General features: G+C 43.9%; 1 protein-coding gene across 6 annotated transcripts in view; it reads left to right on the forward strand.

The window, feature by feature from the left end:
* SIPA1L3 (signal induced proliferation associated 1 like 3) overlaps nt 1-23603 on the forward strand; it is a 237193-nt gene that overhangs the window by 29166 nt on the left and 184424 nt on the right. For 2 of the 6 annotated variants that reach the window (XM_027044594.2, XM_053210535.1), the window contains exon 2: nt 23141-23224. The exons of the other annotated variants lie outside the window; for them this stretch is intronic. The gene's annotated coding sequence lies outside the window, so the exon portion shown is untranslated. The remainder of the gene's footprint in view (nt 1-23140; nt 23225-23603) is intronic. 6 annotated transcript variants of the gene reach the window in all.

Below are 23603 nucleotides of genomic sequence, written 5' to 3' on the forward strand. Positions count from 1 at the left end.
TCCAGCCAAGCCTAGAATTCTGAGATGCATCCTGGAGCTTGGGACAGGCATTGTCTGCTGGTGTTGTGATCAGCAGACCTGGGGCCCAGCCAGTCTCCCCTCTCCATTTCCCACCTCTGCTTCTACATTCTCTTTGGTTCCTTCCCTTTCTAGGCTTCTCCAGGCATCAGGGTGTCCCCAGGCTCCTCCCTTAATGGGGTGTCCAGGTCCCAGCCACAGTTGAAGACTTGACTGGCTGTTTCCATCCTGGAACAGGGGTCCGACCCAGCTTTGGTCTGTTGGCTATCTCTCCTCCAGTGAGCTCTGGCAAGGCAATAAGCATGACACACACACTTCTCATAAAATGAAGACTTTCTTTGCCCACCTGGCCTGGGGCATCATTCCTGTTCTTACATATGAAGCATTGTCACCTTGTGGTGAAGAACCGGGGCCAGAAGGCCTGGATTCAAAGTTCAGCTGCTTGCTAGCTGTGTGACCTTGGGTTTATCACTTCACCTCTCTGGGCGTCAGTTTCCTCACCTGTAAAATGTGGATGGTAAATGTTTCTACCTCAAGGGGCCATTCAGAGCATTAAATAAGTTTACGTAAAGAATTTAGTTTGGGGCACCCGGTTGGCTGTTGATTGAGCGTCTGACTCTTGATTTCGGCTTGGATCATTTCACAGCTTTGTGGGTTCAAGCCCCGCATGGGGCTCTGTGCTGACAGTGTGGAACCTGCTTGGGATTCTTTCTCTCTCTCTCTCTCTCTCCCTCTCCCTCCCTCCCTCCCTCCCTCTCCCCCTCCCCCACTCTCTTTTTCAAAATAAATAAACTTCAAAAAAAATTAAAAAAGAAAGTAGTTTGAGCCATAATAAGCACTCAAGAAATATTATTTATCATCGTCCTTATTTTTCCTCCATGAGTTGAATAGTGCTCTGTAGTTCAAGCTAGGACTTGGGAACAGAGTCTGGAATTGATCCCAGCACCACCCCAACTAGCTCTGTGATCTCAGCCAAGTGAGTAGCTTCTCTCTGCCTCGTAGGGAGAATCACAAGCTGACAGAACTTGTTCACTGCGTGGATGTGTGTTGTCTAAGGTTTGGGGTTCTCGTGGAAATGCCAGCGATCCCAGGTGTCTGGGCGCAGTGCAGCCCTGGCTGCAGCTCTCACCCCATGAGTGTGAACTGATGGCAGGGGTGATGTTTGGACCTGCCTCACCTCCTTCACAATGGCTCGTGCAGGGCCCTTCTCTACGTGGCATGGCAGCACAATGCTCCCTGTAAGCACGTCCTTCACCTCTTAGGCTGAGCTCTGTAAGAGCAAACCCATGTCTGACCCACCCAGCCCCAGGCCCCCAGCAGGCTGTGCTGAGTGGGAGCACAGAAACACCTTCATCAGGTTTCTTGTCTTGTCAAAGACATCTGAAAAACAGCTCAAGAAGTGTCGTGTTTGTGTCTGATCATACCTGTTCCCTGGACAGTGGCACTCTGAAACCTGGCTGGGAATTGGCATCACCTAGGGACTCTTCTCAACAGTTGGGATTCTCTGGCTTTATTCCTGGAGCATCTGTTGGGGCAGGTGTAGTGGATATCATCTGCTGGTTTGGCCCAACAACCATTCATGATTGTTTTGTGGTTTTCCTTTTGAGGATTTGCTCCCCCACCATCCAGTTCATTCATTCACTGAGCCCAGCTGTATGTATGATACTACTTTCTCTGGTGGGGGAGGGGGATGGGGGTGGCAATGAATCAAAAGCCCTGCCCTTGAAAATGAAATGGGGGTAACTAACTATCTTATAAGTTATAAATTATAAGTTATGCAATAGATAACTGTACATTAGCTAGCAGGATTATAGCACCAGCACTTTCTAATTTCAGTAATTACACTGTAATTGAGAGAATATCATTGTTCTTAGTAGACACCCACTGATTTCTGTAGGGGTTAAAAACAAGAACAAATTCATGGAAAAAGGGAGGCAAACCACTATTAGCTGAACAATCATAAAAATGGCTAAGATATTTATCTTTTTTCAGTTTGGGGGTATTGTCATAAAGGCAGCCCTAACGAAATGCTCTGTTGTACGGAATAGGTTTCTACTCAACAAATCAGTACTTATATTCACAATTTGAGTTTAAAGATTCTGGGGCACCTGGGTGGCTCAGTCGGTTACGCATCTGACTTCGGCTCAGGTCATGATCTCACAGCTCATGAGTTCGAGACCCGCGTTGGGCTCTGTGCTGACAGCTCAGAGCCTGGAGTCTTCTTCCGATTCTTTGTCTCCTTCTCTCTGTGTCCGTCCCCTTCTCATGCTCGCTCTCTCTCTCTCTCTCTCTCTCACAAAAATAAACATTAAAAAGTAAATAAAGATTCTGAAAACTTTAGTATGTAGAATGTTTTTAGATTGTTTTCATTTTTTTCTTTATATTTGTATTTTTCAATTTCTGGAAAGAACTTTTAGAAACAGGAGTATAAAAACAACTTAAAAAGCGCCTCCCCCACCTTCTTCCACCTTGCGGAGCATTCTGGTCCATGTGGTTTGGATGTGGAACGGGAGCAGTCCTGGGCCATTCAGACTGTTCTCTTCCTCTCTGCCCCAGTGACTGGCTCAGGAAAGGGCTCATGAGTCACATCAGTCTGCTCAGAATTTATACATGTCTTTGGCGAGAGCTGCCAGGAAAGAGGTGCTTTCTTTCTACTGGGGTGCTGAGTTGTGGAGCATAAGCCTAATGTTGCAGGGAGCCATCCTTGCCCAAAGGGTCAGATGGAAAGAACACTGGAAGTGATTGGTTCTTGATAAATTCTTTGGGTAACTGGAAATTGGAATGACCCCTGAACTTTTCAGTAACGTGAAGCAGAAAATTGCTTTTTATTTTCTTCTTGAGCCAGTTTGAGTTGGGTCTCTGCCACTTGCAACCAAGAGTCCTTTAAGTGATTTGGTAATTCTTGTGGGCTCTAGAATCTGTACTTTAAAATTCTCCGTAAATGGTTTGTATGATTCAGATGTTTGTGAACCACTTTGCTAGACTTTTCTCTGTGGTGGTCCTGAGACTTAAGGGAGCAACAGACTTGGCCTGGGGAACGTGTTAAAAATATAGAGGCTCTGTTCCACACTGCTGGTGGTTCTGATCTGGGGCTTGGGAATATCTGAGTTCTGAGCAACGTCTTGGGTGACTAGACGTACCTCAGAGTTTGAGAACCACTCTGATACAGTGCAGGGATCATGCTCAGCCTAGGGCCTTACCCCCAGAGGGGACCCAGGGTCTTTCTCAAATGAATGAAAGTAGTATGAGTTAAATCTCTGGACAACAGTCCTTTCCTGCCTGTTACCCGGTCTTGCACACTATATCGTGCTTTAAGGGAAATTTGGTTAGATATGGGACCTTTATTAGCATAATGGTTTTTACCTGTGTGTAGTAACCCCTCTGCTAACTTAGAAAAAGTTGGATACAGTGCATGGTGAAATGTTGCTTCAGATTCAGAACAAAGTCATCTCTTGAAGAAGGGTTTTGCTAATAGTGGAAACTATTTAAGAGGGTAATTACTGAGTCAATCCCGAGTAATTTATGGTGAATACTTCCCTCACGTGTGTGTGTGTGTGTGTGTGTGTGTGTGTGTGTGCGTGCACGCGCACACACGTGTGTGTGCCCATACTTACTTGGAGGTGAAGGAAGGGCCACAGCCCTTTTACTTGGGTGAAAGGGAATCTTTTGAGTTGACCCATTGGGCCAGAAAATCCCTTTTCAAATACTGTCTTGTAGCAGCTTTGCTTTTGAGGCCCCCGAGAGCTGAGAGGAAGAGGGTGTAGAGCTTGACTGACTGTCCTGTTTGGCTCTAACCCCAGGCACGTGTGACTTTGCCATTGTCTGGAGTCTTTTCCCCCTCAGGATTTGTACCCCATGCTGAGTTCCTGTAGCTCAGCCACCAGGAATTAGGGCTGGGCTGGCCAGGATTATTCCAATTTGAACTGATCATCTTCAAATATTTTTGTGTTCCCTCAAAAGAATTTTGATAAACCGTATCTCCTCGTGCATTATAAAGCTAACATCTAAAATAATTGTATGGTAACTGTAAAATATTATTTGTGGGAGAAATAATGTAGTACATATTTTGTAAGGTGAGATAAGATGGAGATTGACTGTAATTGAAATATTTTATAATATGGTTAAAGTAGGTTTTTCACTACCTTATTGTATAAAGCACACAGAATCTGAAAGAAAAATCACATACATTTTCCCCTGGGAATATTTTTCTAGGGGAATCAAAATTTTGATGGTCCTGCAAAACATTCCCTCTAAATGAACCAGGGCCACTAACCTATATATACTGCTTTGAGTATTCTGAATTTAGGGAATCCCAGCACGGGCCAGAATATCCTGTTTTTAAAGCCAAGATTCATATTTAACAGAAAGATGTGTAAGTCAGTGAAGGACAGGCAAGCCTGGGGGTTTAAGGAGCTTCCTTATTCATTAAAGACTACTTCCTCCAAACCATTATTTTCATGTTTTGTGTTGTTTGGTGTCCTAGAGGCTTACACACCCCCTAAGCAGTGAGGTGGGCAGGTGTAGTGTAGGGGGATGGACAACCGAGAAGGCAGGCTGGTTTGCAGTCAGATCAGTTTTGGGAAGGGGAACTTGGGGCCATTGAGGATCTGAACATTGCTTCCCTTAAAAAACATTTGTGCCCTTGGATCCATTAAAAGTCTGCATTAAACCCCTGGGGATAAACACATTCAAGCTTGAACAATGTCACCCCAAAGAATCTGGCTGTCTCTTATCTCATGGGGAGGAAGTCCAAAGGTAGATGGGTTATAGATGGTTGATTGGTTCACTACCATCACCATCATCGCAGACCCAGTTTATCTCATTTCCTTGGTTCTGGAGACTTCTACCTGTGTGCAACCCTAGCCTGATCCCCTGCACTCTGGCAGTGTTGGGCATCCTCGGCAGACAAGACAGTGTCTAAAGGAGTAAGAAGCTGGGCACCTGTCTCCAGAAACCCTGGAAACTCATTCCTTTTATCCTATTGGCCCAGTGGAGATAGGCCAGCCTATCTCCTAGACATAAGTAACAGACTAATATGTTAAGATGTAAAATGCTCAAAAAAAAAAATCACTTCTTGAATACTAAACAGTTAATATGCTGGCTAAAAAACAGCTTTCACAGCCTTCACCCCGCCATTCCCCTCTGGTCAACAGCATCTCAAACTTGCATCTCCTCTGTTGACCTCAGCCAACCTTTTCGTGTCCACACATGGTTCTGACCTTCTACTGATTGTATTTAAAATGTAGTCTTGAGACTTCCTACTCATCATTTTTAAAAATGTTACATTGAGAGCATACAATTTTCCCATATAAAAATTAGATGAAAACACGTAATTATGTACATTCCACGAAGTTTGAATATTAAAAACCAAAAAGATATTTTACTGGGGAAAAAATGTCAACCTGGAAGACATTCTTTGCAGCACCCGTCATAAGCCCTCAATAAATATTGCTGTTGAGTGAATTAAGTGGTGAGTGAAATAGGAGGAAGTACAGGACAGTGATTGAAGTGACAACTTTTAAGAGCCCTGGAATCAGACCTAAATTCTAATCCTGCCTCTGCTACCTTTCCACTGTGTGTCCTTGATCGTATCATTTAACTTATCTGAGCCTCAGTTAATTTCCTAGTAAAAAGAGGATTAACTCAAAGAGTACTGAATTGGTAAGGATGGCTTAGGTTCTGCTGCTGTAACAAATAACCCTCATATCTCAGTGGCTTAAAAGACTTCTCATTGAGTCTCATTAATACCACATACTCTTCATGGTTTGGTGGTAGTCTCTGCTCTACATCGTCTTCATTTGGGGACCCAGGTACCACCATCTGGAACAGATTTACTTATGCAATAAGGGAAATACAGGGGTTTGTACATCAGCTCTCAAATGATCCCACATGGAACTGACCACCATTGCTTCTCTTCATATTTCATTGGCTAAGGCAAATCTTATAGCCACTGCCAACTTGAGGATGGCAAGGAAATGCAGTTCTGCTCTGTGCCTGAAAAGTGAATGAGAAATAATTGTTAGAATACTGTCATCTAGGGGTGCCTGGATGGCTCAGTCGGTTAAGCGTCTTCTTGGTTTTGGCTCAGGTCATGATCTCACGGTTCATGACTTCGAGCCCCATATCAGGCTCCGTGCTGACAGCACGGAACCTGCCTGGGATTCTCTCTCTCTCTCTTTCTGTTCCTCCTCTGCTCTCTCTGTCTCTCAAAATAAATAAACTCTTAAAAAAAATTAAAAAAAAATTAAAAAAAATTAAAAAAAAAATTAAAGAATACTGTCATCTACTACAATTGCCCTGAAGTTTAAATAAGGTAAATTGTATGAAGCTGTTATCATTAAGCCACAATAAAAGTAGGAAACGTAAGTGCTAGTTTGTTATGGTTGATGATGGCAGGAGAATAAATGATTACTACTTTTAGCTTGCAGATTGCAGTGGGGCGGGTGGATGAGCTTGGTGACTAAGATGCTGGCCTAGGTTCCAATATCAGAACCCCTACTTGCCCTGTTAATAAGAGTAGTTATAGTAGCAAACTCCAGGGGATGTGGTGATTTGATGTTCATGCATGGAAGGGATCAGTCCAGAGCCTGTGCTGGACACAGTCAAAAGTGGGTTGTTCACAAATAATAAAATACCTAGGAATAGGCTTAATCAAAGAAGTGAAAGACCCGAATGCTAAAAACTATAAAACATTGATGAAAGATATTGAAGATGACACAAACAAATGGAAAGGTACTCCATGCTCATGGATTGGGAGAATAAATATTGTTAAAATGTCCACACTACCCAAAGCAATCTGCAGATTTAATGTCTGTATATACATATGTATATGTATGTATATATGTGTGTACGTATGTATGTATACGTACGTATATATGTATGTATACATATCCATTGTGTGTGTATATATTGAGACTACACCAAAATAAAAAACTTCTTAAAACTTTTTTTAAATGTATACACACAATGGAATATTAGTCATAAAAAAGAATGAAATCTTGTCATCTGCAATAATATGGATGGATCTAGAGATTATACTGCTAAGTGAAATAAGTTAGAGAAAGACAAATACCATATGATTTCACTCGGGTGGAATTTAAGAAACAAAACAAATGAACAAAGAAAAAAAGACAAACAAAAAAGCAGACTCTTAACTATAGAGAACAAAATGATGGTTGCCAGAGGAGATATGGGTGGGAGGATGGGTGAAATAGGTAAAGAGGATTAAGAGTACACTTATCATGATGAGCACTGAATAATGTAATGTATCTTGTTGAATCACTATATTGTACACCTGGAACTAATACTATATTTTATACCAGAACTGAAAAATTAAATTAATAAATAAAAATACATTTGTCTGGGGGAAAAAAAGTAGGTTGTTACTATTGTTGTCATCAATATTGCTTTGTTAGGTGGCCCTGAAATAGCCTACGTAGAGTTAATTTAAAATTACTTAGCCACATGTCTTTTACTTCTTTCTCTATTACACTCTATTTACTCTTTCCACATACCCTATAGGTTTTGACATCATTTCTCATGAGTCATTCATTTCTAAATGATTTGCAAATTTTTTTAACTTTTTCAAACTTAAAAAAAATTTTTTTTTAATGCTTATTTTTGAAGGAGAGAGAGAGAGACAAAGTGTGAGCAGGGGATGGGCAAAGAGAGCGGGAGACACAGAATCTGAAGCCATCTCTAGGCTCCGAGCTGTCAGCACAGAGCCTGATGCAGGGCTCGAACCCACAAACCATGAGATCAGGACCTGAGCTGAAGTCGGACACTTAACTGACTGAGCCACCCAGGCACCCCCGAACTTTTTAAATTCTACACCCAATGTGGGGCTTGAACTCACGACCCCAAGATCTCAAGAAGTTTTGTGTTCTACTGACTGAGCCAGCCAGGCACCCCTAAATAACTTGCAGGTTTTCTTTAATGTTTATTTACTTTTGAGAGAGAGAGAAAGAGGGAGAGTAGGGTAGGGGCAGAGGGGGCGGAGGGACACACAGATTTCGAAACAGGCTTTAGGCTCTGAGCTGTCAGCACAGAGCCCGATGTGGGGCTCAAACTCACCATTGAGATCATGACCTGAGCCGAAGTTGGATGCTTAACCAACTGAGCCACCTAGGTGCCCCGTGTGATTTGCAATTTTTAAACATCTTTATTGAGGTATGACTTTTTGCATCTGGCTTCTGTTACTTAGCATAATGTTTTTGAGATGTTCCATGTCTCAGCATGTATCAGTAGTTTACTTCTTTTTTTTGCTGACTAATATTCTATTATATGGGTATGTCACATTTTGTTTATCCATTCGCCAGTTGATGGATCTTTGGATTATGTCCAGTGTTGGGCTGTTATGAGTAATGTGGTGATGAACATTTAGGTATAAGTCTTTGTGTGGACATATGTTTTCATTTCCACCTAGTAGAATTCTGGGTCATTTGGTAACTCTTGTTGTTTAACTTTGTAAGAAACTGCCAAATTGTTTTCCAAAGTGACTGCACCATTTTATTGTTAGCAATGTATTGAGGATTCCAGTTTTTTCATATTCTCACCAACACTTGTTATTATATCCTAGTGGAAGTGCAGTGGTATCTTCCTGCAGTTTTGATTCACATTTCCCTAATGACTAATTGATCATCCTTAAATGTGCTTATTGGCCATATGTATATCTTCTTTGATGAAATAGCTCTTTGAATCTTTTGCTTATTTCTTCCTGAGTTGTAAGAGTTCTTTATATGTTCTAGATAATAGTCACTCATCAGCTAATGTAATTTGCAAATATTTCTCCTAGTCTGTGACTTTTCTTTTGCTTTTTACTGGCTGCTTGGAGTTTATTTTCCACTTGGTGGAAGGCACACATTACAGGTTGTCAGGAAGGCTCACGTGTGGCTTTGATAGTAAAGTGTGGGGTTTTCTGAATTTCCTTTTTGGTGTTTTGCTGCTTTGATGAAAGAACCCAACTGCTTCTGCTTGCTGCAACCTGTCTCGTCTACTGGGTGGGGCAGGGAGGGGCTCTGAGGAGCTTAGTATATCCTAAAGTCTGGTGGCTGGTGATGGCCACCCAGGACTGGGGCCTGGTGTTGGCTTCACCAGGCTGGCCACCAGGCTGCTTCTTCATGGCTTCCCAGGCCATGCCATAGGTGATCATGCCACTGGAGGCCTGGGGAGATTCCGAGCATTCTGGGGACTCTAACACTGTGGCCATGAACCAGAGAGTGGACTTTATGAAAAAGAAGCTTGCCCACCAGCGACCTGAGTGGGCCTTCGGGGGACTGGGTGGTGTAGGATGGCTTCCCCAGGGTACTCTGTACTTCTGCAGGAGCTGTTACTGGAAGTGGAACCCAGGCAGTGCTGGTAGTAGTTGTCGGTGGCCACGAGTGAACAAGCCGCTGGAGGGAGTGGCTGCCTTTCTGTTGCTTGTGGGCTGGTGGAAACCTGGGCGGCAATCCCCCGCTCATCCCCTGCTTAGGCCTCAGCATGTGGGGACAGGGGCGCTAGGCTATGGAGCCCGTTTGCAGAGGAGACCATAGGAGGAGGCTACACCATGAGACACGGGGTGTATGTGTTCATTTTCATTCATTCGTTCATTCATTCATTCATTTTGAGAGAGAGAGAGCACGAGCAAGGGAAGGGCAGAGAGAGAGGGAGAGAGAGAGAGAATCCTAAGCAGGCTCCATATTGTTAGTGGGGAGCCAGATATAGGGCTCAAACCCACCAACCGAAACCAAGAATCCGCAGCTTAACCAACTGAGCCACCCAGGTGCCCCAGTATTCATTTTCTAAATGATGTCTTTGGAAATGCAAAAATATTTAATTGGAGTGAAATCTGGTTTATCAATTTATTCTTTTATGGATTCTGTTTTAGATGTCATTTCTAAGAACTCTTTGCCTAATTCAGTATCACAATGATTTTCTTCTGTTTTTTTTCCTAGAGGTTTTATAATGTTTAGCTCTTACCTCTTACCTTTAGGACTGTAGTCCATTTGACACAATTTTTGTGTATTATGTGACGTTAAGGGTCTCAGTTTATCTGTTTGCATGTGACTATCCAATTGTCCCAGCACCATTTGTTTGAAAAAAGGCCATATTACTACAATGAATTATGTAAGCACTTTTGTTTAAAATCAGTTGACTGTTAATGTTAAGGGTGTATTTCTGGGCTCTCAGTTCTGACCCATTGATCTAAAAGTCTGCCCTATTGCCAGTACCACACTGTTTTCATTATTGTAGCTATTTTTTATAGTTTGTTGATAAATTGGGAAGTATAAACCCTTACTTTTGTTCCTTATCAAAACTGTTTTGGCTATTTTGGGTCCTTGCCTTTTCTTGTAAATTTTAGGATTGTCTTGTTATTTTCTGCATAAAAGCCTACTTGGATTAGATAGAGTTCATGTTGCTCTCTATATAAATTCGGTGAAAATTCACATGTTAACAGTAATCTCCCACTCTATGAACATGGGATGCTTCTCCATTTATTTTGATTTTCTTCCATTTCTCTCAGCATTTTTATTTTATAATTTTCAGTGTACAAGTCCTAACACTTTTTGTTAAATTTATTTACTTATTTATTTACTTAGTATTTATATTTGGGAGAGTGCAAGCCAGGGAGGGGTAGAGAGAGGGGGACGGAGGATCCAAAGCCGGTTCTATGCTGACAGGCTGGCAGCAGCAAGCCCGATGTGGGGCTCAAACTCACGAACCATGAGATCATGACCTGAGCTGAAGTCGGACACTCAACTGACTGAGCCACCCAGGTGCCCCACTGTTAAATTTATCTTTATCTTCTGGTGTTATTTCTTCTTGTCAATTGTCATCCTGAAGGACTTCCTGTTGTATTTCTTGTAAATCAAAATTTGGTAGCAGCTAATTCTCTGTCTACGAATGCCTTTATTTCACCTTGCTTTTTAAAGTATAGCTTTGCTGGATATAGAATTCTTGTTTGGTAGGATTTTTTTCTTTCAGCATTTAGAATATGTTATCCTGTTGCCTTTTGACCTCCATGTTTTTGGTGGGAAATAAGCTGATTGCATGATGCTTCCTGTGCATGATAGGCTGTTTTTCCTTTTTCTACTTTTGTATATATATTAAATATAGTATATGTTACATTTATGTTTATATATATCTTTTGCCTCTCTTCCTTTTCTGGGACTTCCATTATGTTCACGGTGGTGTCCTTGATGGTGTCCCACATGACTCTGAGAGTGTTTATTTTTATTCATTTTTCTTCTGTTTTTTTATTGTTTGTTTCATATTGGTAATTTCTGTTGATCTGTCTTTAAGCTCACTGGTTCTTCCTCCTGCCATTTCAGATCTACTGTTGAGCCCCTCTAGGTGAATTTTGTATTTCAGTTATTGTCATTTTCAACTTTAGAATTTCCCTTTTAAAAAAATTTGTTGCTTTATTGTCTCTCCTTTAATTATTTTTAGACATGATTTCCTTTGTGAACATGTTTATGGTAGCTATTTGAAGTCTGTCTGCTAAGTTGAACTTCTGGGCTCTCTCAAAGACAATTTCTGTTAACCACTTCTTCCTGTGTATGGATCACACTTTACTATTTCTTTGTGTGTCACAATTTTTTTAGGTCATACATTTTAGCAACTCTGGATTCAGGTCCTGTCCTTCCTAGGTCTTTGTTATTGATATATATTTTTTAAGGTTTTGCTTTTAAATCACTTTCCTGGGCCAATTCTTTGGCCTCTGCTGCCTCTCTCTCCTCATGCTTCTGCTATTTTCTTTAAAAAAAAAAAATTCTTGTCTTAACTTTAAGCATAAGTTACTAGGAGTTGCCTTTGGTTCAGTATGGTTTAATGGTCAGCTCGTGCTTGGTCAGAGGTTGTGCTGAAAAAAAAAAAAACAAGGCTTCCACTCTTGGCCAGTGGATGTGTGTGTGGGTTGGGGAATATTTTTAAGTTCAAGCAATTTATGAATCTGCCCCAGCTGTTGCTTTCTGCTTGGCTATGTGGTGTCTTTTCTGCATATTCTTAAAGCCTCATGTTGCACCAGGTATATGTGGATAGCTAGGGCCCTCTCTAGTCTCTCCAGAACTTGTGTGCAGCCTTGTATGTATATGAATTCTTCAGATCAGCAGGGATGCAGGGGAGCTTACTAAGACCCATTATGGGAGTCTTATTCTGTGGATCTGTTCAATTCTGGCTTGTCTGTCTATAGGTCTGCTCCTTGCTCCCACCAGATTGTAACCACAGTCTAGCTGTGATCATGGTCTTTCCCATTTGTTTGCCACTGAGATTGCTGCTATTTCAGCAATCTCAGTGGGGCTTTTCCTTGCTCTGCTTGGAGTCAGTCAACCCCCACCCCCCTGCCCCCCAGCAGTGAGGTTTTCATGGCTTGCTCTGCTTTGGTCCGATTATAGCTCCGACTCTAGCACTGCTGGAGTGTGTGATGGGAGCCTGTGATGGGACATGTGACGATCATGTGATAGAAACAAGCTAAGTTAAATACCACATACCTACACGGTGCATACTCGGAAGTTCAACAGTTTCCCTTGAATAAATGTTTCTCGGGTTATTGTACACCTTTGATTTCTAGAGTCCTCAGATGGCTGTATTTAACACTTCAGTTTTATTTTTGGATTTTAGAAGAAACAATTTTCTGAGCTCCTCATTTCATCATTCCAGAGGTCTGGTTGGCAGTTTTGACTTTTGATTTTCTGTTTATCTTAAGACATACCCAGAGGTATTTACAAATTTTCAAATTTCAAATGCAAAACCTGGCTTTACTTTGTGATCTGTTGGGGAACTTTAAAAATTGTTTTTGGGGGGCACCTGGTGGCTCAGTTGGTTAAGCATCTGACTCTTGATTTCGACTCAGGTCGTGATCTCACAGTTTGTGAGGTTGAGCCCCACGTTGGGTTCTGCACTGATAGCATGGAGCTTGCTTGGGATTTTCTCTCTGTCCCTCTCTCTCTGCCCCTCCTGCTTGGGTTCTCTCTCTCTTTCTTTCTCTCTCTCAGAATAAATAAACATTAAAAAAAACTGTTTTTGTATTTTACTTTTTATTCTTTCTTACAAACAGTTGCAAACACAAGATATAGAGCAACATATATTATCTAATCATGACCAGTCTTATCTCATTTATATTCTGAATTCACCTTCCCCCCGCCGCCCCGCCTGTTATTTCAAAGCACACACTATATACATCATCTCCTTTCACCCACCAGTATTTCAGCATGTGGTTCTAAACGGAAGTCTTTCTTTTTCTTTTTTATAAAATTTTTAAATGTTTGTTTATTTTTGAGAGAGAGCATGTGCGCACGAGCATGGGAGGGGCAGAGAGGGGGGACAGAGGATCCGAAGCAGGCTCTGTGCTGACAACAGCCCAAATGCAGGGCTCGAACTCACGAACCATGAGAACATGACCTGAGCCTAAGTCAGACACTTAACCAACTGAACCACCCAGGTGCCTGGAGAAGGTCTCTTTTTAAAAAAACGTAACCACAATACCATTATTATCGCTAAAACAGTAGTAACTCCTGAGTAACATCAGGTAGAGTTGGGGAACTTTGAAAAATAAGATTCCCAGTCCAGTGAGATAAGACTCGCTGGGGGAAGGTCCAGGCTTCAGGATAGGTTAAACTCTCCAGGTAATTGTGACATGCAGCCCAAGTTGTGAACCATTCTTAGATTTCTCGTTAATCCTTTCCCAAAATTGTTCTTCCTTGATAGTTTCAATGCATTAGAGTCAGAGTATTGTGATAGGAGAAATTCTCTTTTGGAGAATTTAAGGTTTTTTTTTTTCTTTCTTTTCCTAACATAGAATCAGTTTTTATGAACATTCAATGGATATTTTATAAAGACTGAATCTCATCTGCGTTCTGGTAAAAGAGTTTTATATAAACCTTTAAAACCAAGTTGCTAGTTTGTGTTATTTGAATTTCTCTAGCCTTATTTTTGGCCAGCTTTATCTGTTACTCTCCTAAAAGAAGTGTGTTCTCACAGTGATTATGATTTTGCCAGTTCTTATACTTCTAAATGTTTTAAACATTTAATTTCCTTCATAACTTTTTGCCATGTAGAGTGAAGGAAAACAGCAGCAGACTGTCTCCCTGCCGCCACCCGTCCCTCCAGCTCTTGCATTTTCCAGTCCTTAGTTGCACTTGGAATGTTTTCTGATGTTGGTGTCATCAGCTGTGTTGAGTTGACATCAAATGCCATTTCAGCCCTTCTGTCACAGGCCCTGTCTCTGCAGGGTTCATGTCAGGGACCCAGCCTTCAGCTGTGTCTTCAGTACAGCAGGACGTTGCCGCCTCCTGCCCACCCTCAGAAACACCTGCTGCATTTCTGATCATTGTGTGTGGTAGGCACTTTGGGGAAATACGCATATTAGAAGTGGCAAGCTGTGATTGAACACATGATTTTGCATGGCCCAGGTGTGTACTGGGCTGGTTCTCTACCCACTCCGTTAGTACCATTTGGTGTAGACACAGAGTCCCCCCCACTTCCCGGCTGTGTGATCCATGGCTCACTGTTTTTCCCAAAGGAAGTGCTAATAATTCATTTTGAATCCCTCTTGGGTTTTAATCCTTGGTCCAGAAACGATCTCTTTGAAGAAATGTTCCTCGGGAGGGAGAATCAGCCTTGCAGGGAGCTGGCAGGCAGCTGGAAGGGAGCTGCCCTTCCCAGCTTGCCCCAGTGGCCATGGGCTTCTGCCAGTCACATGTGCCACCTGCTTGGGCTCAACAAGGGATGCTTTGCAGTGACTTGCTCAAGACGACAAGGACAGGTTTGGACAGAGCTCCCTTTCCTTAAGGGAGAGTGACAGGGCCTTGATTTCGCGGGGGCTGGAGGGATGTCATTTGACCAGCTCAGAGTGGTGGGTCGTGGACTCCTGATCTGGGATTCAGGAGCATTCCTGTGTCTTCTGGATGACTTCTGCCACAGGCCTACCTCCCTGTGTGTTGCCCATCAGAGGCCAACTCTGTTCTCCAGTCTGCTGCAGGAGGGAGAGGCCGGATCATGTCGTGCCAGCCATTCGGGGTGGGGAAGTGGTTTTGATTCGCCTCCACCCTCCTCTCCAGTGTTTTCTAATGCTCAGAATACTGGCCAGGATTGTCTTGCTTCTGTGTGGCCTCCAGAGACTTGCACCTCTGCAGCCATTCTTGTTTGTTCTCCTCACCTGCCAAGCAGTCGGGGGTCGGGGGTGGGGCAGGTGTCAGTCGTGCAGATGAAAAACAGGGAGGGCTCAGGACTTTTCTATATCCCAGGGTTGAGGGCAGAGCCGTTCCCACAAGGCCAGAGAAGCAAGCACAGTGGTTGGAAACATGGCTTCCCAAGGTGGACAGACCTGGGACTTAACACTGCTTACTGGGGAATTGGCTGCAGGTTACCATGCCCTTCTGGGCCTCAGTTTCCTCTTTGCAGTATTAGTTTCCCGGGGCTGCCATAACCAAGTACTAGAGACTGGGTGGCTCAAACAGCAGAAATTAATTGTCCCGTTGTTCTAGAGGCTGCAAGTTAGAGATAAAGGTGTCAACAGGGCTGATTCCTTTTGAGGCTCATGAAGCAGAATCTGTTCCGTACCTTACTTCTAGTTTCTGGTGATTTGCTGATAGTATTTGGCAATCCTTGGCTTCTGCTGCATCACCTTAATCTCTGCCTTTATCTTCACCTTGTGTTCTCTCTGTGTATGTCTGTGTCCAAATTTCCCCTTCTTGTAAGAACACTAGACATATTGGATTAGGGTTACACCCAGTGTAACCTCATTCTAACTTAACCAGCTACATCTGCAGCAACCCTATCTCCAAATAAGGTCAGATTCTAAAGTACTGAAGGTTAAGACTTCAACACATAAATTTGAGAGGGACATAATTCAACCTATCGCATTGGTCATACTGCCCATGCACCAGGGCTGTTGGGTTATTAGTTCATACCAATAAAGCACTTAGCTCTGTTCCTGTCACATAGTAATTGCTCAGTAATGTTAGTCTTATTGAGGGGCTTTGATGACCTCCTCTCTCAGTGGGACCGTTGCCATACCTCCTGATTGACTCACTGCTTCTGTTCAAGCCTCTTCTGTTCCATTCTCCAGAGATAGAAATGAAGTCATATCATAGCCCGTTCGTAAACACTCCAGTGATTTCCCATTTCTAGCAGTCAGGATCTTAGGGCTACAGGGAACAGAAAACCCAACCCAAACTGGTTTAAGGAAATTGAGAGATTATTGGCTTAACATAAGTGAAGTCCAGGGGTAATCTGGTTTAGGTACAGCTTGATCCAGAGTTCAGATAATGTTATTACCAATACTGAGGTTTTTTTCTCCTTGATCTCTCAGATGGTTCCTCTGAGCTGTTTTTACTCATAACATTTAGGGCACCAAATGTGTGGGGTTTTTCCTCATACCAACCGATTCTCCAACTCTCCAGATGCCAACTGGGTATGTTGCCATTCAATTCATTTCTGACACTACCCAGAGTTAGCACAGACCCTGCAGGTTAAGGGCTCAGTCCCACAAGACTGCCCCCACTTCAGACACCAGTAGAAAATTCCAGATTGCCACCTGTACTTCTGACCAACTGGCTGTAAATTGGGGTTCCAATAACCCCCTTCTCGGGTTTGATGATTTGCTGCTAGAATGGCTCACAGAACTTAGGAAGACACTTTCCTTACGTTTCCTGGTTTATTACAAAGGTTGTGACTAAGGAACAGGCAAATGGAAGAGATGCACAGGACAAGATCCAGGGGAAGAGGCACAGGGCTTCCATGACCATTTCAGGCACACCACCTCCCATGTGTTCACCAACCTGGGAGCTCTCCAAACCTGGTGTTGAGGGGCTTTTATGGAGGTTTCATTATGCAGGTACTGTTGATTAAATCACTGAACGGGGATGGTTAGCTCTATCTCCAGCCCATCTCCCTTCCTGTAGGTTGAGGGATGGGTGGGACTGCCAGTTCCAACCCTTTCGCCGTGCCTTGATCTTTCTAGTGACCAGCCCCTTTCCCGAAGCTATCTAGGGGCCTCTCAGCCAAGGATGGCTTTATTAGCATAAATGCAGGTGTGGTTGAAAGGGGCTTGTTAGGAATAACACAAGATGTTCCCATCACCCCTGTCATTCAAGAAATTCTAACGATTTTAGGGGCACCTGTGTGACTCAATCGGTTAAGCGTCCAACTTTGGCTCAGATCATGATCTCGCAGTTCGTGAATTCGAGCCCTGCATCGGACAATCTGACACCTCAGAGCCTAGAGCCTGCTTCAGGTTCTGTGTCTCTGCCCCTCCCCTGTTTGTGCTCTGTCTTTGTCTCTCAAAAATAAACAAACATTAAAAAAGAATTTTAAAAATACATATATAAAAAAAGAAACATTAAGGATTTTAGAAGCTTTGTGTCAGCCACCAGGGACAAAGACCAACTATATATTTATCACAGTTCTGGTCTCAAGTTGGTTGTTCTCTGATAGTTACAAGATGATTGCAACAAATCTCAGCCTCAGCCTTGAATTATGAGGCTCAAGTCCAGTGGAAAAAGAGAATGAAAGACCTTTTTCGTGGGACCTTCTCCAAAAGTTCTTAAATTCACTGTGTGTCGGCTTAGGTCACGTGCCGCAACCATTACCATTGCCACGACTGGGGGAAGACAGGATGCCTTCGTGGGCTTTGTTAGGCCAGGGTCAGGGCTGGAGCTCCCTGGATATCTATCTCGTGGCCTGAAAGTGGGGGCTGTCTGGACTCCAAGTGAAAATAGGGTGCTTTGTAGGAAGAAGTCCTTGTTGTGGCCTACACGTGCACCGTGATGCGGCCCCTGCCAGTCTCGCTCACGGCGCAGCAGCCAGGCTTTTGTGTAGTTTCTCAAACAAGCCAAGATGTTTTCCTACCTCAGAGCCTTGGTATGTGCTCTCCTCTGACCTTAAAATGCTCTCTGCCTGTTGGCTTTTCACCTGGCCTTGTCCTTCTTTGTTTATTTTTTTTAAGTTTCTTTATTTATTTTGAGAGAGAGAGAGAGAGAGAGCATGCATGCACACACATGAGCGTGAGCAGGGAAGGGGCAGAGACAAAGAGAATCCCAAGCAGGCTCAGTGCTGTCCACGCAAAGCCTGTCATGAGGTTTGATCACATGAACTGTGAGATCACCACCTAAACTGAAATCAGGAGTCAGCTGCTTAACTGACTGAGCCACTCAGGCACCCCTGGTCTTGTCCTTCTTATCCCTCAGATCGCATCCTAAATGTCAAGTCTTCTAAAAGGCCCTCCTGGACCATCCTGAATCTAAACTAGGGCCCCTGTTATTCTCACCTGGCAAGCCTTCAGAGAAGTTATCGTATTTAATTATATATTATGTTTACCTTTACATGTTTAATGTCTGTCTTCCCCACAGGAAGGTCAAGCCCAGGCCTATTTATATTCCCTCCCATTGCGTCCCCGATACAGAATAGGTGCTCAAAAAAAAAACCCAAAAAAACAAAAAGGTTTATGAAATGAATGTGGTTGAATTGGAATGGTTTACTCATTTAAAATTACTGCTAGCCTGTCACTGAACTGGAGCAGGGAATAATGACTAGCCGGAAGTATTAAAAACCTGAAGGGAAAGTTTTACTAGTTGATTAACTGAAATGCATGCTTCAGCCATATTTTTGTAGGCCTGTTGGCAGTAATGATGCCCAGAACTTCCTTTTAGAGTCTTGGGGCCAGTTGACCTCTCACCTACATCTCCTAACAATGAAAACTTAACGTTCACTGGAGTATGACAGTTAACACATGTTTTTAATTAGCCTGTTAGTCATCTTATATCTGAGGAGGCCAGGGAGTGGAAAGCTAAGGTCAAGTGTTTTGACCATGCTGCTTACACTTCAGAATTTCTGCGAGGAGATTCTTGTCAAGGATGGAAGCCTTGTTCCAGGTCACCCCCTTCTCTCCTAAAGCCACAGTCAGCCTCTTAGTGCAGAGTGAAGAGGTCGCCAATTTTCTTCCCTGGCAGAAGGCAGGTGTGGGAACGCTCAAGGATGTGGGGGTGTATCTTATGGAAGAGTTAATTTGGGCAGTCATCAGGTAAAGCAGAAATACTGTAGAGTGAGACCACCTTTAACCTTTCCTTAAGATGTCGAGCATTAGTAAAATAATAGATTTGGCTGCTGTAACAGACCCCGAATAGTAGTGGTGTAAATGAGAGAGCAGTTAATTTGTTGCTCATGAAACAGTTTGAGAGTGAGCAGCCCGGGGCTGACACGGCGGCTTTCCAGTGTTGGGGGCTTGCCAGTTTGTCACTCCCCATTCCCGGGATGTTGCCCTCATCTGCGTGGTCCAGGATGACTCCCCACCGTCATGGGCATTCCAGCCCAGGGGAAGGGAGGATGTGAGAGAAGACAGAGCCTCCTTTAGTCTTAAGGCAGGACATTTTTTTTTTTTTTTTACCTAAAATTCATACAAAATTTACCCTTTTGAGTGTACAATTCAGTAGTTCTCAGTGTATTCACAAGGTTGTGCCCTATCATCACAATCAAATTGCAGAACGTTTTCATTACCCCCCAAAGAAACCCAGAACCTGTTCACTCCCCCTTTCCCCCTCCTCCCAACCCCTGGCAACCACTGATCTACTTTCTGTCTCCATGGATTTGCCTGTTCTGGACCTTTCATGTAAACTGAATAATGCAATATCGGGCCTTTTGTGTCTGGCTTCTTTCACTCAGCATAATGATGGCCAGTACTTCATTTCTTTCTATGGCTGAGCATTCCTTTGTAGGGGTGTACCACATTTTGCTTCTCCATTCATCAGCTGATGGACCTTTGGATTATTTCCGCTTTTTGGCTCTCTGAATGAAGTGTGAACTTTCATTTATGTATACATTTTTATGTGAACATATTCTTCTGTTTTCTTAGATGTATACCCAAAAGTGGAATTGATGGGCCATGTGGTGACTATGTTTTAACTTTTTGAAGAACAAGGCAGAGGTTCTTAATGTTGGTGTGCCAGGGACTTTCTGACATCTACTTCTCAAAAGTGAAAGTAAAGAGGTCATCTCCATCTACCCCTCTAAATTACTGGAGTTCAGTTCCTGAATTCTACCACGCTTCAAAGGGGTGACCAGAAGTCATACACACCTCTTCCACTCCCATCTCATTGGTCTGAATGTGGTCAGGTGACCAAATTGCTGCAAGGGAGGCTGGGAACTATAGTCTTCATTCACGTCAGCCATGTCCCTGGCTAAATGTAGGAGTTCAGTTATTAAAGGGAAAGGAAGAATGGGTATTGGGAGAAGAAGTCAATATTACACTACACCCCATGCAGCCAGTTTCTTTCTGAGGTCTGTTCTTTCTTCTGAGAAGCACCTGCCAAAGGAGTTTGCCTTTAGAGGCCACGTTGTATGAAAAACGTGCTTTTTGAAACACTAGATGCTACTTAGAGGGGCAAGCTGCTCCATGATGAACTGAGCTTGCCTGAGGGAATAACATATGCTTGACTCTCATCTCACATTCACACCAGAACAAATGCTCATGAAGTGGAATAGTGGACATCTGTGCTATTTAAATTATTTGTCCTTTTTTAGGGGGTGAGAGGATTGAGGGGGTCAGGTGCATCATTGAATATGTGTGAGGTAAACATTTGATGCAACCTCTTTGTACCTTTTTGCTGTGCCATAGATGTGTGGTTGGCTTCTCAAATGACCAAATGTTGGTATTGTATTGGAATGCTTGATTCTGTGTCAGAACTCCTCTTAGATCACCCAAGGCAGATGGGGACTGATTTATCAGCTCAGAATCCAAGAAAGTTAGCAACAAAGAGAGTGGGCAGCTTGGGTGTACAGAGGTAGGAAATTGTAGGACACGTATGGCCCATTGGCAAAGTGACCTCCCCATGGTCTTGGTTGTAGGGGTTGAAGAGCAGTGATACTGATGATAATAATGGTAACAGCTGGTCTTTATTGATCACTTACTGTATACCTGGCAGGGTGCATGGATGAATTCATTTTACAGCAACCTTGAGAGCTGGACCCTGCTGTGTCACCGTTTTCCTGATGCACAGGGATTAATTGACCTGCTCAAGATCATGTTTGTTTATTTGTGGTAGAGGTAGGATTTGTCCCCAGAGGGTCCACTTGTGGCCTGTGCTTTTAATTTACCTTAGGAGGAAGGAGAGGGGGAAGGTAAAGTGCAGGAGTAGAGGCTTGAAATTCTGGACAGAAGAATGTGTGTTTACTTTCATGCCTTTGTTTCCCCAGTATTTATTTTTAACGATGACTTTTGAGTTTCCATAATTGTGCCATCGCAGTGGTACATCTCCCCCCTCCTTAGTGCCACCATGTAAAAGCTCAAGTGACTACTGATCTCTTTCTCTATCAATTCTAGGCCAGCCCTCAGCCTGGTTTCAGGTTTTAAGAGTCAGTGTTTTACTGTCCTAGTTTTAAACATGAATTTTTTAAAAAAAGCAGTTGATTTGTTACTAAGCACATATTTACGGCACGCACCAGGTGCCGGGGACACACAGGTACATCATTAAGCAAGTCCTTGCCCTCATGAAATTGACGATCTGGAAAGGAGGCAGAGGATTTAGACACTAAACAAATAACTTCACAAACATTGATTGCCACCGTGATAAATACCATAAAGTGGAAATATAAGGAACTTGGAGGGCATATTAACGTGTGGAGCAAAGGGCCAGACCCAGGGGTCGGGGAAGGTGGCGAGGGGGCTTCGTGAGAAGGTGTGTGTCTGTGCAGAGCCCTGAGGCCGAGAGGGCAGCGAGAGGGCAGCATCTGGGCAGAGGGGAAGCAGACCACCTCCAGGGTGAAGTTGAAAGGCCTAAGTACTGGTCGTAACCTGCCAACTCCCACTGGACTCTGAGGAGAATGCCTGCCGTCAAGGCTCCGCCCACCCCCTCCCCCCCACCCCCCCAGTAAGTCGGTTTCCTCATCTTTACGATGGGAGCGGCGACTTTGGTCATGGTGTCCACTGCGTTGGTTCCTGTGAGGGGTAATTGAATATTGTAGACAAGACCTCTAGAGCTGCTCCAGGCATGCAGCAGGGGCTCTGTGGGTATTAAGTGATTAAACCTTTTATGTTGTGGGACTTAAAAACAGCTAATAGAAAACCAGAATCCAAGTTAGGAAAGTGCTTGACAGGTGGGCTACCAGACATGGTGTGGGGGTGTGAGGCGCAACCACTGGATACCACCCCCCGGGAGGCATTCAGAAATGTGTGGAGCTGTTTGGTCTCATGGTAACATGGGGGCCAAGAATGTTAAATTTCCTGCGATGCAGAAGACTGATGTCGTAGCGCGGGATTGTTCCACCCAAAGTGCCGGCAGTGGTCCTCTGGGGACGGCATCCACTAACGTAGCTCTTTTGCTCTCCCTCCTGCTCCTGTTGGATTTCCTTCCCTACATGGAAATATGGCTGTGTGTGTAGGTGCAGGCTGCCCGTGAATGCCCCGGCCACCAGTTCCACCTCCTACAATGTTCACAAGCTGCCCCCACCCTGTGGCACTGGGAAGCAGTGCCGGCTCACTGGCAGGTGTGAAACCAAGTAAATAGTCCTGGTTTATCAGTCAGGGTTCTTGGGTTGCAGGCAATAGAAACCAGCCTGGACACGTGCACTAGAAGTAAGACTGGGGTCAGGCAGCCCTGGGGCATCTTGAGGCGGGTATTCGGGGCCACGTCTTCAGGGCTGTCCTGGCAGAGGAGGAGGCGGTGAGGTGGCAGTGAAGACTGTAGCTGGCATGAATCCCAACCTCACTGCTGCTTCACAAGTTTCCCAGTCTTTCTGTGCCTCGGTTTGTCAGCTGAAAGGGATAAACGTAGAGTTCCTGCGAGGACCCTGTAAGGTGACACTTGGGACTTTTAAAACAGTGCTGAGTAGAGTATGTGGCTAGATAAAAGCCACTATTTTTATTTTATTCCTGTTATTATTATCATTATTTTGTTATTTGTGTCGTGAGTACGTTATTCGTAGCATTAGTGTTATTTTTGTCAGCAGCTTGGAATTCACATTCCTGAGGAAGAGCAGCTGATTGGCCCAGCTTGGATCATGTGGCTGGGCAGGGCCTGTGATTCGCCATGCTGGCTGCCCACTGCCCTACCCCCAGGCCCCTGGTTACTTGCCTGTTTTGTGCCATGGCCTGTGCTGAGCACAGAGGACACAGAGGAGACAGTGGTAACACAAGGTATCTTCCTGACAGGTCTCAAAGTTCAGAGGGAAAGAGCTGGAGAATGAGGATCCTGGTTAAGACCAAGTGCCTAGAACAACACTTGGTCCTTAGGAGGTCAGTAAATAGTTCTTTTTTTGTTTTAAGTTTGTTTGTTTGTTTGTTTGTTTATTTATTTATTGAGAGAGCGAGCGAGCGAGAGAGGACCAGTGGGGGAGGGGCAGAGAGAGAGGGAGACAGAATCTGAAACAGGCTCCAGGCTCCAAGCTGTCAGCACAGAGCCTGACATGGGCTCGAACCCATGGACTGCAAGATCATGACCTGAGCCGAAGTCGGATGCTCAACTGACTCAGCCACGCAGGCGCCCCCCACCCCCAGTAAATAATTCTTGAATGAACAGACACACAGGAAAATGCAAGAAGTTTATGGGAGCACACAACCAAAACATCTACTCTCTATAGCCACCACTGATTTTAAAAGAAGCTCATGGTTGCAC

The sequence above is a fragment of the Acinonyx jubatus genome, chromosome E2 (assembly GCF_027475565.1).
Source record: "Acinonyx jubatus isolate Ajub_Pintada_27869175 chromosome E2, VMU_Ajub_asm_v1.0, whole genome shotgun sequence".
Lineage (NCBI taxonomy): Eukaryota > Metazoa > Chordata > Mammalia > Carnivora > Felidae > Acinonyx > Acinonyx jubatus.